Source organism: Phasianus colchicus, chromosome 8 (assembly GCF_987193195.1).
Source record: "Phasianus colchicus chromosome 8, bPhaCol1.hap1.1, whole genome shotgun sequence".
Lineage (NCBI taxonomy): Eukaryota > Metazoa > Chordata > Aves > Galliformes > Phasianidae > Phasianus > Phasianus colchicus.
In genome coordinates this window covers 7,221,837-7,240,946 of record NC_143443.1, presented here as the reverse complement: position 1 = coordinate 7,240,946, position 19,110 = coordinate 7,221,837, and the positions used below count along the sequence as shown (strand labels likewise).

At 43.8% G+C, this 19,110-nt stretch overlaps 2 protein-coding genes across 7 annotated transcripts in view; one reads left to right on the top strand and one right to left on the bottom strand.

Annotated features, from left to right (window-relative positions):
- LOC149917001 (uncharacterized) overlaps positions 1-19,110 on the top strand; it is a 515,322-nt gene that overhangs the window by 493,295 nt on the left and 2,917 nt on the right. For 2 of the 3 annotated variants that reach the window (XR_016468657.1, XR_016468656.1), the window contains exons 10-11: positions 10,423-10,548; positions 16,514-16,602. The gene's annotated coding sequence lies outside the window, so the exon portion shown is untranslated. Of the gene's footprint in view, positions 1-10,422; positions 10,549-14,485; positions 14,831-16,513; positions 16,796-18,237; positions 18,389-19,110 lie in introns of those variants that run through there. The other variant, XR_016468659.1, reaches the window with a different exon arrangement.
- The window catches only part of LOC149917000 (uncharacterized), a 96,727-nt gene continuing 89,216 nt past the window's right edge, over positions 11,600-19,110 (bottom strand). For 3 of the 4 annotated variants that reach the window (XR_016468663.1, XR_016468662.1, XR_016468664.1), the window contains 4 exons: positions 17,263-17,636; positions 16,512-16,701; positions 15,932-16,052; positions 11,600-13,868 (listed from right to left, as the gene is read on the bottom strand). The gene's annotated coding sequence lies outside the window, so the exon portion shown is untranslated. Of the gene's footprint in view, positions 13,869-15,931; positions 16,053-16,511; positions 16,702-17,262; positions 17,637-19,110 lie in introns of those variants that run through there. The other variant, XM_090144812.1, reaches the window with a different exon arrangement.

Here is a 19,110-nt window from a genome sequence, read left to right as displayed (position 1 = left end):
TCTCTTTTTTTTTTTTATTCTTGCACCAACTTCCCTTTTAATATCCTAATGAAGAGCTGTAGATCTGCTGTCAACAACAGCAAACTTTATTGCTATTTTCTGTCTACAAAGTTCTCCTGGCGCATAGCCATGATTTTTTCATTTATTTCAGTATTTTTGCTTTTTACTCTACTTTTCATTATTTGCTGTTAACTTAGGCTATCTTCTTCCATGATACCATTTGTCGATCTAAATAAATCTTTCCATTATTTTCAGCAGCACTACTCATGGTTAATTCATTTCTGCAAGACAGCGGATCTGGCTGCAATAAGCAGTAAGCTTGGCTATCGGATGTTTCCGAGTTGTTAGGTTCTTTTGCTCTCACAAAGGCTGATGAACAGAACGAGCATGTTTGTCCTGACTGCTGATGACACCGGTATCCTGGAAACTGTTTTTGTCTTTTTTTTTTTTTTTCCTTTTTCTTTTTTTTTTTCCCCTTTTTAGATAGAGAAGAACGGAGGATTTTTTCTCTCTCTGGATAGAATCATAGAATGGCTTGGGTTAGAAGGGACCTCAAGGATCATGAATCTCCAACCTCCTGCCGCGTGCAGGGCCACCAACCTCCTCATTTAATGCTAGACCAGGCTGCCCAGGGCCCCATCCGACCTGGCCTTGAACACCTCTAGGGACGGGGCATCCACAACCTCTCTGGGCAGCCGTTCCAGCTCCTCACCGCTCTCTGTGTAAAGAACTTCTCCCTGACATCCTACCTAAAGCCTCCCTTCCTCAACTTAAAATTTATTTCCCTTTGTCCTGCCGTCATCTATCCTTTCGAAGAGTTGACTCCCCTCTTGTTTGTAGGCTTGGTTCATTCTGATCGCCGTGAAAGATTTCTGATGTCATTACTGAAGTTTACCAGATTCACGTCTGCTGTTTTGTTATTCTTGATAGCTTTTACCTTACTATTCATATAGACACAGCGAGAGGATGCACAGCTACCCAGAATGGAGAGGTTTTGCTGTAAATCTCGAAAAGTACAGGAAAACATACCTCGCTGCTTAAGAGAGAAGCGGAAGGTGTGTTTCGGTTCATTTGCCAGGTTGATAATCTGGACAGTCGTGCTGTTTGCTTGTGAAAAGCATGACACGCTTTTGCCGCCAGGCTCGGTGGACTTTAGGAAGAGCACCGACTCTCAGCAGAAGCTGTGGGAGCCTGCAGTGGCTGTGGGGCTGCAGAGATGAGCTGCGTAGGTGCCACCCGGGGCTGCTGCTCGCCGTCCCCGGGTTGTGTTGCTGCTGCACCGGCGTGTCTGCCCTGCAGCTCCCGTCTTTCTGCTCGTTAGCCGTACCTCTTTGCAGCACGTTTTAATGAGAGGAGAAAGGCAGGCTGGCTTAGTTGCTCTCCAAACAAAGCCACCGAACCCTGAATCCCTATTCTGCAGTTCCGTATAGGCTGAGGGTTTTCCGTCTGTGGAGAATTAGCAGTTGTTTCCTGAACCAGGCTAAATAGTTACAAGGAGACGACAAGAACCCATCTGTACCATGAACGTAGATGTGTCTGTCTCGCAGCCTGTAAGGGTGGTTGCAGGTCGCTGGGTGACTGTGGGGGAAGGAGCGCATCAGGCCCCGTGCCCCTGGCCAGCCCCGTGCAGCTGGAGCAGAGTCACGCTGTGTGCCAAGTGGGGCTGTGCCTCTAGCGTTGCTCTCTGGTCCCTCGTTTTCTGGGAAGCTTCTCATCCTGCCTTGTCATCAAGGACAGTATTTCACTTTGATTTGTGGGGGGGAGTAAGGAAATGGAGATCGGAGTGATCGGCCTCTGAATTGTGTGTCCTTTACCTCTTATTAGAGGTGTTAGTTCACATCTTCATGAAGGATGCGTTACGTGATCACAGAGAAAGAATAGATTTACCTCTTTCTAAATGCCTTTTATCAATTTGCTCTTGCCATAAAGAATGAATTATTGACAAACCCCGGGCCCTCTGTCACACCTACCTTTCTGGTTTAATAGCCAGCTTCCACATGCCCTTGTTGCTATGGTGCCCCATTTCACTGCTGCGATGCATTATATATTGTAATAAGGGACATAAGCTCAAGACAGCCAGAGGAGTCAGCATGGCGACAATTAATAACTTCACATCCTTGGCTTAAGCAAAGTTCTGTGAGGGCACAAGGCAACGAAGGAACAGCAGGAGCGGCAAAGCTGCTCATCGGGTAATTCCCGCTGCGCCTGCCATTTGGGAGTGCATCGTGGGCTGGGGGTTGCCTAGAAGCGGTGAGCCAAATACTGCATCAGTGCAGCAGAGACACGTTTCTCGGATGCAGGTTATAATATTTTATTGACAGTTTGAGATAAAAGTAAGCAAACAAACCTGTGCCTTATGCTGATTTCCTTCTGGCTCGTTTGTATAACATCGGCAGAAAATGTGGTGATCTCTTCAATGTGTGAGATCTCAGACATCTTTGTGTAGCAGCTTGAAATGAGAAGTCTGGGATTTCTCAGGGAAAAAAGCAGGAAACTTTTTATTACCTCTTCCCTCGTATTAACAGCTCCTGTTACGTATCTTCATTGTGCACAGAACTGCCAGACAAAGCAAAAGAAAACGAAGATTTCTGTCTTGGGAATTGGGCCTTCAGTGTCTTCTCGTACAAGTAGATGAGGCGATGCTATCGCTTGGTTCGGAGTTAGATGGGCATCTGTCCGTCTAAAAAGCATTCACGGTCACAGTTGTACTAACGTGTACATCCATCGTTATACAAATTGAAAACTTCGCAAAGCTACGCTTATTTGCTGAATATTAATGTTAATAATAACAACCCCCGCATTATTAACGTGTAAGAAACTGAAGTCTTATATTTGTATTTGTAATGTTCGTTACATATGAAGTAACATTGGACAGCAGCTGCTAGAAGGAGTCAGGCAAACTGGACTGAAGGTAAGTTTAGAGAACCTCGCACTGAAATGCTCCCCTAGTCTGGAACGGCCGCTGTTTCGATCGTGTCACTTTCAGGAGCGTAAAGGAGATTTCTTTGCAGATAAACAAAAGAGAGTAATTTTTGGAAATAGGGTCAAAGCATTATGATACAAACATCAAATAACATCCATTATTAAGTAGGCTATATAAATAGCAATTACTGCTAAGTTCTCCGAAACAACAGATCACTGAGCAGTGTAGATCGGGGGGACCAACGGGCGGGTTAAATAGCCCAATTTGCTGCCCGGGGGGTCATCTAGCTGAGCTCCAAACGCCTCCCACCATCAGGCCGTTCAGCCTCTTTAGTTTCTTGGGCTCTGTCTTCTCTGTGACCCCTGTGGGTGATTCTACACCGCACTTCTTGACCCTTTTTCCTTCTCATCTCAAGGTGGGATGACCAGCACCCTCCCCGCTCTTCACACTGTGTGCTCAGCCCCTCCGTGGGGTAGCACGCGTGCTGCTGTCTCCGGGTGCCTGGTGGGGGGATCATGACTTCTAGCCTGCTGGCTGCTCTCCTGCCGAGGCCAGCAGCATTCTGAAAAGAGAGATTCATGATTTTTTGTTTCGTTTTGTGTTTTTGTTTTTTTTAAGCAAAAAGACAGCTATGGTTGCCAACCTGGGACCGGAGTGATGAACGCCACCAAATCATGCACCGTTGCTCGGTTTCTTGCTTTTATTGGCTCGCACGAGTTTTGTGACTGCTCAGAGTATCTGCTCTGCTGAGAAAGTCTAACAGCGCCGGGCAGGTTCCCTTGCAGAGCCAGCAGCCAGCGTGGAGCTGCCGCTTGGAATTCGACAAGGCGTTCCTCCGAAGCTGGTAACAGCCAAGATTTATCTTGGTAATTTTGGTCTTGGCCCATTGGAAATGTTTTTTAGCCTTCAGACGTGCTGCTGGTCAGAGCTTTCCAGTGGGATGCGAGCCATAGGCTTTCTCAGTCGTCGTAGCTGAGTTATTTTGCTACTCAGCTATGCAGAAGCAGCAGGCCTTTAGGCTAATTAATAAATCATCAACACATTTGTGGTGTGAAAAATGAAATATTTATGCTTGCCAGAGTAATATTTCTGTCTTGCAGCCCCATGCTCTGTTGATGCCTGATGGAGGATGAAGTAAATACCAGCTGGTGTAGAATGAGCAGAATATAATTACTTTCTACAAAGTTAACTGAATATTAAAAATAGAAGTCAGAGAAGCTGGCAATAAGAGAAAATATATGTATATACGTTGCCTGAAAGGCAGGGCGCAGCCAATACGTGGAAGGAACACTTGCCTAACTAGTGCTGTGAGGATAGAGAACCTGTGGGATCCGTATTGTGTACAAACGTGTCACACCGAGGTCTTTTTACTGAGTGGCTAGTGACCAGCTGGAGCATTTAAAGGCCCGAAGGGAAGCCAAGGATGCTCTCATGTTCTGGTCGGTCACCGTTAGGGGGCCAGCGGAGGACTTAAAGCATCAGATGTTGCTTTTCTAAAATGTGACCATTACTTGAAAGAAAAAAAAATATATCTGTATGATTTGTAGGTTTGAAGGCAGCCAGGTGCTAGTTGTGCTCTTTGTGTTCTGACACAATAGCGGATTGAAGGGCTCTGTGCTGGTTGTGATTTCTGCAATCACCGCCCCGGTCCTCTGCTGAGTGAGCGTACCTGCACCGGCCCAATCACACAGCTGGAAGGAAAACACTCTCTTGTCGCAGGGGAGGATTTAACCCCGCGTCTGAAGTGGAGACTCAGCTAAAAGCAGTCTGCTAAAGGGGCTGATTTTATCCGCTGGCAGCTATGACAACAGGAACGGAAAGAGCAAGCCCCCTCGCAGAGCTGTCCCGGCATCATGCGGAACATCGGCCTGCCCACCTCCCAGCAGTAATTTCAGAATTTTCCCCGGAACATATAGTCTGACTCTTTTCCTTAGGCCTGTGTGTAATACAGTGTGAGGCTCTGATGAAAGCTGAACGTCCGGAATCCAGGAAGAACGCCTTGTTCCTGCAAATTGTTTCATTTATTTTCACAGACGTGTGAGACCGTTGTTCAGGCGGTGGAGTTCAGTTCTGCACATGAGCTTCTGGGGCTGCATCTGAGGTGAACCTCTGTGCCAGACCCTTCAGACTGGTAATACCTGCTACTTATATAAATGCTCACATTCAGACTTTTGTAACGGAGTCTGTACGGAAGGCGAGACTTCTAACATGGTGTATTGGTCTGTCTTGTGTTGAAGCATTAATGTTAAAATGGGAAAGGAACGTGTTGCTTCCATCTGGTCTTGGCGTTTCTGAAGATGGTGAGGGCCTGAGGTTTGCGCATCAGACGGTGTGCTGTCATCAGGCTGTTCCTCTGTTATGAGGTGTGTTTGACATTGAGCAATGCAGAGCTTGGGTGTTTCTGGCTTTTCTGTGTTTGCTGCGTAACATGCTTATAGCATTACTGTTACTGTTTAATAGTATAGATGCCCTTGATGCAGTCTCGGGATCATCTTTTCACAAAATCACAGCACAACTGAGGCTGGCAGGGCCCTCTGGCTTCAGCAGGGGCAGGCAGAGCAGGGGTCCAGGGCCACGTCCACGTGGCTGCTGAAAGTCTCCAAGGAGGAGATGCAACAGGCAGCCTGTGCCAGTTGCCTGTCTCCCACAGCACAGAAGTGGCTGAGGTACTTATGGCCGACTCCATTTTCTGGCATGGAGCTGGCTCAAGGCGTGTGCGCTCTGCCCTCCTACACTTGCTGCTGGAAGAGGGGAAGAACTTGGAGCTGTGGGTGAGCATCGGGGCGGTCATACAGGCAGGGGAGATGGGACGCAAGAAGCCCAAACTCCCCGTGGCAGTGAACACGGTGCTGCCAAGACCCCTCAGTCTTCTACCCGCTGCCTGCCAGGTAGGACTGGGACGGGCCCTTAGTGTAGGTGCGAGGGAGGGGGATGAATGGCTGTTTAAGAGGGTGGATAGTGATAGGACAAGGGGGAACGGTCTTAAACTGAGCCAGGGGAGGTTTAGGTTAGATATTAGGAGGAAGTTTTTCACACAGAGGGTGGTGATGCACTGGAACAGGTTGCCCAAGGAGGTTGTGGATGCCCCATCCCCGGAGGCGTTCAAGGCCAGGCTGGACGTGGCTCCGGGCAGCCTGGTCTGCTGGTTGGCGATCCTGCACGTAGCGGGGGGTTGAAACTAAACGACGATTGTGGTCCTTTTCAACCCAGGCCATTCTGCGATTCTGTGATACTGTGAATGTACCTTTTTGCACTTGTCTGCCAGAATAAAATAAAAATGCATTCAAGAAATTTAAGAAATAGATACAAATATTTCAGGAGGTGCCAAATTTAAGATCTTCAGGTGATACTTGAAAAAGTTGTTGGGCCTTTTGAGAAAATCCCTTTAAATGGAAGAATTACAAAAGCGGCAAATTACGTCCCCTCATCTCTTCTCTATTTGCAGCAGGGTTTAGAACTAAATGTCATATTTTAGCTGCTTGCTTCATGTTTGCTTCTACGAGAACAGACAATTTAAATGTCAGTTATTATAGCTTGTCAATAAATTTCGGAATCTAAGCAAATCTGGCAAATGTGACTGACAGCTACAAATTAACTTAGCTTTGTTAAATAACCACCCTGCACTGCGCTGCCATTGCTGACATGCGTCACGGTATAACACTTGTAATTCCGAGTCTGAGCTGTTGCCTTGTCATGAAATACAAATTATGCAGATTTTACTCCTCTCTTAGGAAGAGAGAATTCTTTGAGGCTGCGATGCTCTTTCGGAGAAGTAATCAGCAATCCAAAATGCTCTGTGGCTTTATACTTAATGGAGCAACGGTGTGGTTTAAAATAAAGCAGGCTATCATCAGCGCATAAAATCATAACCGCTGGTGTGGATGGTAAAAATTACTGTTTGCTGCTTAGAAAGAAAAGAACTATTGTGGAAATGAAGGCGCTCACAAAGGTAAAAGTCAGTCAAAAGCCAGCAGGAGCTACCACCAGGTAACCGGAACTTTAAAACGTAAGTAATTTATTAAAGCGCTTTAATAAATTCACAATAGACTAAACACAGGTGTGTGTGAAAAATGCTAGGCTATATCCACACCAGGGAGCTGTACCTGAAAATAATATTAATGCTGCTCTTCCAGGTTGGAATTACCGGATGCTTTTGTTATAGAGTATGTGATACACAGGTGTTTTGACAGGAGTATTATTTAAAAAAAAAAAAAAAAAAAAAAGTAGAAAAAGAGAATCTGTGGAAGCAGTTGTACTCGGAGCTGGTGGCCGAAATGGGATGATCTAGAAATTGCCGATTTTTTTCTTTTACTAATGTCATTAGTCAGCTGCATTGGGTCATCACCTTCAGCAAGCACGCAAGGAAAAATGTGATCACAAGGGCATCGCGGATCAGCGTCCAAGATTTCCAAGCAAGCTGTGGTCCCGATGGAGTAGCTCGGAAGGAGTTGTTCTACCCCTGCTGAAGATGTATCGGTGATGTGTGCTTAGCCGCGTGTATATACAATTAGCGTTCGTGCTGTCCTGACCTTGTGGTAGGGTTTGGGTTGGGCTTTGTTGTTTTTTCTTTTTTAGTTTTCATGGCCAGCTTATACTTCTCACACTGTTATGAGTGATAAACGTTGGTAGCATCTTTTTCTGTTCAGTACAGTCTTTAGTCTGTCCTATTGTGGGTTTGTATCACGAACATTTCCTTGATGTAGGTAGGATGGGCTTACTAACTTAGCGTGTTAAAGATATGATACAGCTATGAAATACAGTTGGTTTCGGGCACCGCTGACATAAGCTGAGCTGGAGCTGCATTGTGGCAGAGCTGACGCAAGGACTGTTTCAACCCTTACTTGTATGAAAATTAACGCTGCTGTATGGATTCTGCTCAGACGTATTTGTTTTCCAGCATCGTTGTTTGTTTGTTTCCAGTTTTCGCTATTTAACAGCAAAGAAATCCTGCCTGGACTTATTGTGAGACCGTTCCACCTGCGGAGGGATTCAGGCCGATATATCCGCTCCTACGGAAATCATTAAGTCATTAATGTACAAGAAATACAAAAAGCCTCAGTAATCTCAACTGAGTTTTAGTCACAAGGTTTAATGATGCTAGCGCAAAATTTAGCACCATTAATTACTTCATGGAGAAATATAGCAACGTCTCTGTCATTTGAAGCGCTTTAACAGGAAAGTCAGCAAAATTTTACTCAAGGGCTACAAAGGATCAGATAATGCTCCAATTAACGATTTTGTACTTCAGTGGAGTGTCTGAGTAAGTAAATCGGTGGGAGATGTGATTTGTGGATCTCAGAGGAGAAATAAGGATATTACAGGAGAAAGAGAGAGACCGGATCGTTTTAGTAGTCAATTTTATTTTAAAGCGTTCAACCGCAGTATGACTGATTTGTTCTTACAGTGCATTTCGACTTTCATAGGTGTTGTGAGAGCAATATTCTAAGGGGAGAAAATAGCAAGGTGGTTCCAGTTTCTCTGTACGCTCTGTCATCCACCCTAGCACGTATTTTAAGTAATCTTTTCTCTTCGACACTCATCTGGCTTAGCATCCTTCAGTCAGATTGCCGTAGGACTGTAGCGGCCCTCGGAGCTGCCTGGTGTTGAGCTGGAGCGGAAAGTCCAGGTGTTTCTTTAAGGTCCAAAACAGAAAAGGATCTTTGTTTTGACAGAGGTTGCCATGGAGCAACCTAGGCATCAATGTCCACAAGAGAGGAAGGCTCCTTGAAAGTCAGGAAGTGTTTTGGAGGCTGAGTGCATGTTCAGGCTATTTTCTCTGGTTGCAGACTTTATAAACTAAAGTTGTTCTATGAATTTCATTCCTTTCTAAGCAAACGTTCCCGTGATGTCTCCTGTGATTTCGATCACGGGAGTCTTATCGTGCATTAAATGAATCCGCTACTGCACAATGCAATATTTACCACTGAAAATGTGTTGGATTGCTACAGCCAGTGCTTCGTTCCTCCCTCCAGCCCCTATAAACCCAGTGTAACTGTTTTTGATAACCGCCGTAGTTAGCTGAAAACGTTCTAAGGTTCTTCCAGTTCTCATGCCATAAATGCCAGACTTTTTTTCTTCCCGGGAAAACAATCATCTGAGGAAAGAAGAAGTGTATTGTAAATAGAATATGCGATGAAATTGGCCTGAGTCTGAAACGCATCAATCTGGAACTCATAGATGCTGTAAAATCAACAGGTAATAGATAAGAGGTCATCCTATTTCATGGACATTGCTTGGAGATGAAATAGCTGTTAGAGTTAATAATTCTCACTATAAATCTTACTAACTTAAAGAGCTCGGTTGTACAACTGTAGTTATTTTTATCTCAGTGACCTTAATTATTAATGTGAACCCTTCAATGTAACAGATTTTGCTCTATCAACTGTATGCCCAGATTATGGAAGGTCCCAAAAGAGCAGTAGGGAAAGGAGCAGGTACTATTATAATATTTCATTTGCACTGTGTACCTTTAATTTACAGTGAATCAAACCTGTCGTGATTAGACTTACCTCCGAATCAAAATGGGAAGTTCTTTACCAAGAGAGTGGTGAGGTGCTGGAACGGCTGCCCAGAGAGGTTGTGGATGCCCCGTCCCTGGAGGTGTTCAAGGCCAGGTCGGATGGGGCCCTGGGCTGCCTGATCTAGTATTACATATGGAGGTTGGTGGCCCTGCATGTGGCAGGGGGGTTGGAGCTTGATGATCCTTGAGGTTCCATTGGTAGGAAGCTGAACAAAGCACAACCGGAGCAGACTCAGGTTTCAGCCTCGACTCACTTGGAAAAGAGCTTTCAGATCTGGAGAAGGACTCCTTAACAAAGCATTTTTTTGTGTGCTTTCAAATGGTATGAGTTGGCCTAGTGAGAGCCACGCCACCATCTCTCCCACAGACCTCGCTTCCGGATCATGCTCACACAAATCCGTTTGTTAAATATAAGATTAGGCTTGGGCAGACTTCTGGTCAATATTGTCATACGGGCTATATTTAGTCTGCCTACTTTACCTGAGTTTTCAAGCCTACCGTGGCCTGTTCCTCTTTCGAAGTCACAGCGCCAGCCTACAAGAAAGAGGGGAGTGATTGGGTGAGCAGTGTTTAGCTTGAATTTGAGTCTGTCTGGTCCTGAGTGGTTTTGTCAGCGTTACGTGTAAACATAGAATGTTATTCTAATTTATGGAAAGCTGGTTTTATTTATGTGCTGCTGCCTCGCTGAAGAATGGAAAATTCTCCATTTGCATGGAAGAAAACCGAGACCCACCTCAGGGAGCTAACTGTTGTTGATTCATCTTACTCGGCCGCAAAAAATGAGCTTACTAGAACTAATCAAAAAAGTACCGTATGTCTCCTGTAAAGATTATCTCCTCTTCCTTGCTTGAAAAGAAAAAGTAGGAAACTATGGGGAAGATATCAGGTAACCTCAAAGTTACCGCTTTGCTGACGGTGATTTCATTATGGTATCACCTTGTGTTTTGATAATTGAAGATAATCCTTCTTTCCCTCTCAGGTCATCAGCTGCCATCCGTAGCATCAGATGGGGCTTGCTGTGGATACCGTTCCTGGATATCATATCCTGGGTCATTTGTCCCAGGATATGCAGACTCCTTCCCATTTGCCTCCGTGCTCGTGAGAGGTGGGTTTGAAGGCTAGCGGTCGCATAAAGTATCTAGCCCTAATGCAAGTTGCCCTTCTCTCCTTCCTCACAAAACCGCCCTGTTCTTCAAAGAAGCAACCCTGAAACTTTACTCCAGTGTGGGAGTGTATATCTGCTTTCCACGATGAACTAGTGTTCTGTCACTTATTATTTGATTGTCCACTTTTCAAATGATCTATTTTTGGGAAAAAAAAATGACGTCAGGGTTCCTACCTTAGGATGTAGTCTTAAAATAACTTCTAGTGCAATTATTGAATGCCAAGAAGGAAATTACTTCTAACTCGCCGAGAGTTTTGTTCACGCCATTTGGAAATGTTAATCTTCATATACCATTTTATGTCTTCCTGCCTTTTATTCCACCGTGGTGAAGAACGAGCTTGTCGTTCACTTAAGAGGTCTGTTTCTCATTTCTGGGCAAATGACTGAAGTGCAACCCTAGCAGGTCTGTACACGAATATGAGAATTCTCTCTTTACCGATGTCTGAATTGTCAGGTGATGTAAGAGATCCACATACTAAGCACCCTGGAGGTAGGTTTTTGAAGAACGTCAGGTGAGCATCCAAGTAGATCTGCTGATCAGTAAAAAGCATTCATGCTGGCTTTCCTTTACGTGTGTATTGGGAGCTCAGGCTCCTGATAAGATTCCCATGTGTCCTTGCTCAGTTCACTCTAAATTTTCCTGGGGATTTATTAATGAGTCCTCTCTGAAAATTTTAAGAACTTAGCATTCGGGAGAATGGTAAACTATGTAATTCATATAAAATAAGTCGACAGAATCGAATGCTACTTAAAGATGGAGAGAGTATATGTGGCAAATAGTATATAAATATGATAGTAGATGAACTTATATGATGGGGGCATTTGGTCAGCAATGATTCACTGGCGTGAAGAGGTAAATAAGGTTCTGTTTTTCAGACCATTGAAGCTCGAGATGGTAAGTTCTGTGCTCTTTTTTTTTTTTTTTTCCCAAGAAAACTCTTGCTTTCTGACTAAAATAACAAGGAAAAAAAAAAAAAAAAAAAAGAAATTTACATTACAGTAAGGTACTTACTTGCAAAGTACCTAAAAAGACTTTGTAATGACAATGAAATGAAAAAAAAAAAAAAAAAAAACCACAGAACTTCTAAAACATTCTTCACTAGCATGCCAACTTTCTCGGTGTTTAGTTAAAAGATGGGACTACGTGAACTGCTACGCTTTATTTAGTGACATTAGTAGAGAAGGAACCATGGGAAGCAAAAGAGATGTAAAAAACTAATAGAATTAAACTTGCAAATTTAACATGGAACATTTCAAGTCTTCTCAAGTAGAGATAATCAAACCTTGCTAATCTGTTTTACAAATTCTCGTCACATAGGGATGATTATGTAAAAATTTCTTAGTATAAAGTAGAATTCAGTACCCATACTAATGATAGATCTTTTAAACTGTTTGCTTCAGTGAGTGTTCCTTTAGTATCCCGAAATCCTGCAGTGAGCTGACAAAGGTGCCTTTGAATACTTCAATTATGTGTGGCCATCTTTATCCTATTTAGATTGACGCTTATCTAGATTACACGATCGGTTAGCCTTTCAGAACAAGTTGACCCTTAAATTAAAATGTTGCCTCTTTGAAGACTACCAATCAAATTAAAACGACGAGTCACATCTTAACCTCTAAAATGAACTGGTTTTTAACAGTTCTCTTTCAATGATCTGTTCCTACAAAATAATTTGTAATCATCAGTGACCCACTCTAAAGAAATTCAAATTCAACTGAACACTGCGACTTTGATGAGCTCCTCCCCCTGAGCTTTCTGGTCTTTAGTGCTGTGATTTTGGTGGTTACAGAATAAATTATCGCAAGGCTGCTCTCCAAATTGGGTTGATGACTGACGAGCTAAACAGCAAGCCTGAAAATCACTCTTTTGACCACAGCGTGAAGACTTCCGACCGTAATCGCCAGAGCTATTCTTTCACTGTTTATAAAAATCAGCAAACATGGGGATTTTCCAACAGAAGCGTCCAGAGCTGCAAGCAATCCAGGAGACTCTTGGAGTCCATCGACGATAACTTTCTGGTTCGCGTATCGGACGGACCAAACAGGAGTGAAGTATTACTGCACCTGATCTCACCAATGCAGAAGGGATCTTTAAAGGGATTAAGGCTGGCGATAGTCTGAGCTGTGGTCACCAAGCCGTGGTTGAGTTGGTGATCTTGGGGAACTTAGGCCTGGAAAAGAGCAGAGTCAGGTTGCTGTCCGTTACATGGGGTTGGAAGGTAGGCATCTTTAAGGTCCCTCCAAACTAAGCCATATGATAAGGAGGGAATGCTGTCATTCTTTTAGTTTTGCCTTTCTGTACATTAACAAAATGTGCTGAGTCCTCTAACAGTACAGCTTAGCTGGCAATAAACACTTCATACATTTTTGTGCTATTTTGCATGCCGCTTTCTAACAGATCAAAGATGAGGTTGCCATTGTTGTGGAACCTTCATCGGAACTTCCCAAAGCAGACAAAAAGAAATATTAAAATAAGATTTGAGAATGACCGATGGACTGGCTGATGTCCACTGACTTTATTGCCAGACTTTCCTCCGAGGAAGGCATGGGAACAGCCTTCAAATGGTGTTTTTTCGATTGTTTCCAACAATAAGTAAAACAACCGAAGCCTACGTTACAAGCGTGGTTAATTAGTGTACGTAGGAGGACTCAGAGAGGTCATAGGTAAGTACATTCCCTAGCTATGTTTTAGTGCTCATTGAGACTATCTGGTATCCCAACTAAGAAAAAAAAGCTAGGGATTTTTGGGAACTATTTCTCCTCTCATTCCACTTTCTATCTACCTTCTAAGCCGTATTACTACAATCACAGTGTTTTTGAGGTTTATGTACATTACTATTAGTATGTAACATCTGCAATACTGCAAATGGGGACTGCATTTTTACATGAATTTAGCCACACCTACTTCAGTATTTCCAGCAGACACAGGCGTAAACTAAAACATGAATGAGTTCCTGGAAGCGGTTCGTATTTTAAACTGACCAGTTTAATTGCGTCTCACGCTTGAGCGTAACATGCACAGACCCTATGAGTAAGTGCTTAGCCAAATGTTGAAAGCACAAGCCAACCCTCGTTGGTGGGATTATTCATACAAACTTCAAAGCGGCGTGTTACCGTCATTAAATGCAGCAATCAAAAAAGCAATAATTTGAAGTAATAACGGTACTGTACCATGTAATAGCCTTTAATGTCAGTTCCCTATCCGCATCCATAAACTTCAGGCTGATAGTTTTAGCTGCCACTTTCTTCTTTCCCGTTTCCTACAGCATACGTAAGGTTATATATCATTTTTTATTAGTAGACTCACAAAGAAAACAAACAAACAAAACAGTAGTTCAATGGCCTAAATGCAGAAGTACAGCTAAAAAAATTCTCCTCCACACTGAGTGAGTTACTCCGAGGCTCTGCTATCTATCTCAGCATATTAAGTAGAAAATTCTCCCCATTTATTTGTACCGGCTCAGTACAAAGTCAGTAGATGAATTTCACCAAGACGTTGCTTCTTTGGAACTGTTTTTTTATGGAGAAAGCAAAGAAATGGCAAACAGGAGAAAAGATGTCAACTGTTTTAGGGCTTCATCTTTTCAAGGATCTTCTTCCTTTTTGGTTTGATGTGACTTTCCCTCTGATTAGAATTTCTGTGCAGCTCTGGAAGAACATCGGCAACATCTGAAAGACTGCAGAGTAGAAAGCTTTTGCCAATAATTTTGAGTATGTAAGTACGTACTTTCTTCTGTTCCAAGTTCTTTCTTCTGTTCTTTTCTTCTGTTTCCAAGTAGACCTTGGCAGAGCGCTCCTCCCTTTTTTTTTAAACAGTCTCTCCTTTTTTCCTGGTCATCACAAATGATAATGCTGAACTACTCTAAAGCTTCCCTTGCTGGCTCATCTTATCGATTTTTAAAGTCCAAAACCTGAAATTGCTTTCAAAAGCTCTTAATTGGTTTGTCCTGGCTTAGCATATGACTTGTCGCATTTTGGGAGGTTTTGTCTGGTTGTTTGCTTAATCCTCCCATAACTGTCTTGTTGATCTAGTACACTTTACATCAAGGGTTGCAAAAATGACACCGTGGCACTCCGTGCGTCTGCGTTTGAGCAAAAAACCATCTGTCTGGAGTCTCTGGAGGATTGCAACTCGACCACTTCAAGAAAGGGGTCTTCTAGTGATTTAACCTCTCGATTCTACAGAGGGTCTATAGATAGAAGCATATTCTCTCTACTCCTGGTAAGTGAAGCACAGTACTTTGAGGAGAAAAATCTGTGATTCCCCCACCCCCTTCTTCAACACTCACACACACACACACAGTTTTAAACACAGTTCTATTTTTCTACAATTTTTACTTTACTGCTACAGTATGCAAGCAGAATAAAAATTAAAAAGCTATTAGATGACATTAATGCGTTCCGCAAAGCAACTGCTTTTAGAACATCATACTTAAGGGAATTACTGTTCCATATTTGCAAAAGTGTCTGATTTCATTATGACCTTTTCTCTTTCATTGTTTGTTTGCCGTTTACCTAAATTTATATAATTGAATTTTCCCTTGTATTACAATGTGCTGAGCAAACTTCTTCAGTGCCTGCACGATTTTATTTTTTATTGATGTCTCCCACAGTGCTGAGCCTCTGGACTGAGGGTACCTTGCAAATGTGAATCTCAAAGGACTTAACCTGTTTCGAGTTACCAAACAACATTTAACTTCCTATGCATAAGAATGGTCATTGCTGTTGGTTCCTAAATGAAGTTTCAGCTTGCCTCTAGTTGCTTGGAAACTCCACCTTCTTAAAAATCAGTAGTTTTAGTTACGCTTTTGAAGTTATTTGCTAAGTTCTTCACTGCAGGAAATTCATTTCTCCAGCCACATTTGAGAAAAGGTGAACGCTGGTTTAATCGTTTCTGGTTAGAAACGATTAAAACTTGGGACGCAGTCCTGAAAGCAGCCAAGTCTAGGAGCAAAGGTTGTGGGTGAAGTTTGCCTTGATTCATTCTGCGCTTCCCTGGGGGGCAGAGGTGACCTTATAAATCCCATCCCCTGGGAACGCAGAGGAGCACTACAACTCTGTGGTCAGTGCCCCTGCTAACAGCTGATCGGTTTCTGGGTTTATGCACTTTCAGTTCATGTGCCCAAAAAAACCGTGCGTTTCATCAGACACCCTCTCAACCAATCTGCAAATGCAGTCAACGAGAAAATAGATTTCAAGTGTATTTCTGTGTCCTTGCACAAGAGCCAGCAGGTTTTTTAGGCAACTACTCACTATTAATTATTGTGGACTGCAGACTTTGGTGAGCTATGTTTAAAAAGGAAGGCCACCATTTAGGGATTACCATTTAGAGACGATGCTTTCGGTGGGCTCCGCTTTACGCTTGAGGCTAATGGAAGCTGCTGGATTGAAGAGGACTTGTCTCAGTGACGGTCCATCATTATCAAAGTGGGGTTTTGAGATCCCTGGAAAAAAAAAACAAACAGGCTTGAAAACAGAATCGCCAACTGACAAACACAAGTTCCAGTCAGTTATAGGTATTGCTCTATTATATTTGCTATCCTTGGAGAGAAAAGTACATTACAGCATTATTTTATCGAAAAGCTTTATAGACTTCACTTTTCAAAACCTTCCACGTAGTCTACCGGGCTGCAATTCATCAAGAAATACATTTGATGTTAGTCCGAGAGGCACTTTTATAACTTGTTCTTTCTCTGGGAACGTACCCGAACATAAAGCAAAGTATCCAATTGCTAATAGGTTGATAAGATAAAGGGGTTTGATGATGAGAACAGAAATAATCCTGAAGGCAACTTTACCGAACGTCTGGGGACAGTGCAGCCTCTCGGGGTGCTGAGTTGATGAACTGTCAATAGTGGCAGGAAAATAGGCTGTCTCCCTCACTTTCCTATTGACTTACTTACAGGCTGCATCTGACCAGCAGTAGAAAATCCAATTGTACTGGAAGGCAAAGGGAACACAAGGGCGTAGGAAGAAGTTGCGATACCAGCTTTGCATCGAGTCGGCGAGCTTCCCCAGCAGCCTCCACTTGACATGAAATCTGCCGTGCCTTGATGGACGTCTGAGAGGAGAATTAGGTCCCAGAGAGGCTGCCTACGAATTCAGGCAGCATTACATGAAGATGAGAAACGTATAAACAGCAGAGATGCTGAAGGTCTGTGTGACCAGTCAAACAGGTACAAACAAGGTAAGCAGGAATGGTGCTGTCAACAACACTGTTTTGACTATTGAAAATTAATATATTTACTACATACAACTAAGTTTAACTAGAGGCATCTTATATTCAATGTTAATATTTTATTAAGGGTACACTGTCTCTTCAATGTGCTACATAATTTAGCTGCGGAGACTAGGGATGTGCCTCACTGCTGGCCTTTGCTGTGACTGCTAACGAGGGCACCATCTGCCTCCTGGCCTGACTGAAATTTGCTGCCTCGGTCCCTAGATGGCTGAACAGGCCTCGTGCCTGCTCCTTGGCTGCTATCAGTGTGATATTTCCACCTGACAGCGCCCTGCATTTATAGCAATTAGATGGCCACCCTGCAGAATGCCTTGTGGGAGAGGCAAATACTGCGGTGGGGTGAGGGTGCCAAGGCGGCAGCCTCATGGGGTGCTATGGGACTGTAATGGGGTGCTATCCCTAACTAGACTCACCTGAAGGTGATCCTCAGGAGCAGAAATGTGGATCCTAGGAGGCTGATCGGGGGTTGCACACCCTGTGTTCTTCCTAGCAGTGCCTTGGCACGTCAGCAGGACATGGCAGTGTGGCTGGTACCCGAGGGGTTGGCGGTCTGAAGGTACTGCAGAGCGGGCTGATTTGCTGCTGGCATTGCAAGACTCCTTTTCCGTGTGTCATTAGCTTATAGCTTAACCTGCCATTAGTTGCTGGTAGGACACCTGCAGTCCGCAGCTGTTTCATGCTGCCATGCGGTCTAAGAGCTAATATTCCAAATGAATGCTCAAAAGATTGTCTCCTCACCTGCCAGTAGCTAACATTTCGTCTCCTCAGCCACGTCCAAACCTCATGCCTGAAACAGAAAATTCTGCATGGTCAGTCTGCTGTGTTTGTGTTTTACTTCATGGTAAAGAGAACGTGTTCTTAAACATTGCTTACCTATGGCATCTGACCAAGTAATTAGGCATGCAGAAATAGCTAACACACATAAGCAATTTGTATTTATATAGTACTTTTAAGCTGACATCAGCAGTGTTCATATCATCCATTTGAGGTTCAAATTCAGAAAAGATTTGGGTTATTAATTATTTTAATTTGGATTCCAAAAATAAGAATCTGTGTTGAGAATGGGCACGCATACCAACTGGCAACCCTGAGCTCCTAGTCATGTTTTCCCAGGCACTTTTACGCGGCTTGCCAAGAGGAGCCTCTGGCAGAGCAGCCCACCTCGCTCCTGGCACTGTGGCAGAGCAGCATGCAGCCCTTCTGCTCCCTTCAGCAGCAGGTGCCTGAGGCTACCCCATTGCCTTCACAGAGATACTGATAGCGCTTCTGAAGGCAGCTGAGGCATTTCAGGACTAGGACCAGGGATGGACCTCCATGAGCAGCCAGCACAACAGCAGCGATATCCTGTTTGTTTTTGTTTTGTTTGTTTTTTTTCCCCTTGAACTCAGGCCAAGTCAAAGGATACAGCATAGCACTTTGGGTGCTTGAGGCTCTGGGCCTTGCAGCAGCCCCCCTTGGGCATCAGGACTCATCAGAGCACCAAGGACACACTGACTCTCACTCACCTCTTGCACTTTTAGAAGTAGAGTTGCAGTTAAGGTACGTGCTGATGTCAAACACAATGAAACCATTACGGTGTTGCGAGTCGCCTGAGTGTTCTTTTGAATTTAATTATTTAAATGACCTGCTATTGTTTCTAAATTAAATTTTTAAGCTTGCTAAATGGCTGCCATCCTGCGTTAGTTGTTACGGTATCGTGATTGGTGCTGACAGAAGAGGAGTTGATGCAGGCACTGGGGGAATCTCCACTCTCCGCTCTCTGAGCACTGTATGGGCCAGCCCCGCACTCGTGTGCATGGGCACTGCTTGGAGACTTGTAGCTGAGCGTTGGAGCCAGCTAAGGCCTCAGAGCCAGGGTTGCCATGCCTTGTGCACAAAAACACACAAAAAAATGCAGCATGACCACCCTTTTTAAGGGCCACAGCTCTTCTTACCCCACGTGCAAGTCCAGGATGATTGTCCTGGTTGCCACAGGCACACAGAGAAAAATTCTACTATTTTGTCTTGTAGACAGACAAATCCTAGCCAAAAATAGAGCTAACGGTGTTTAGCTCTGCCACTAGAAATACAGACCCATACAAGTGTTAAATGCATGTCTTCCCTGTAGTTCTGGACAGTGGAACCAACGATAACACCTTTTGTTGTTTGTATCAAAACATATAAATCAGCAGGATTTAATCAAACGTTTTCACATCACTTAATAATTAGGATAAAATAATGCATGAATTCTTTTTCAGTGCAACTGATGTCTGTTGCTCAGC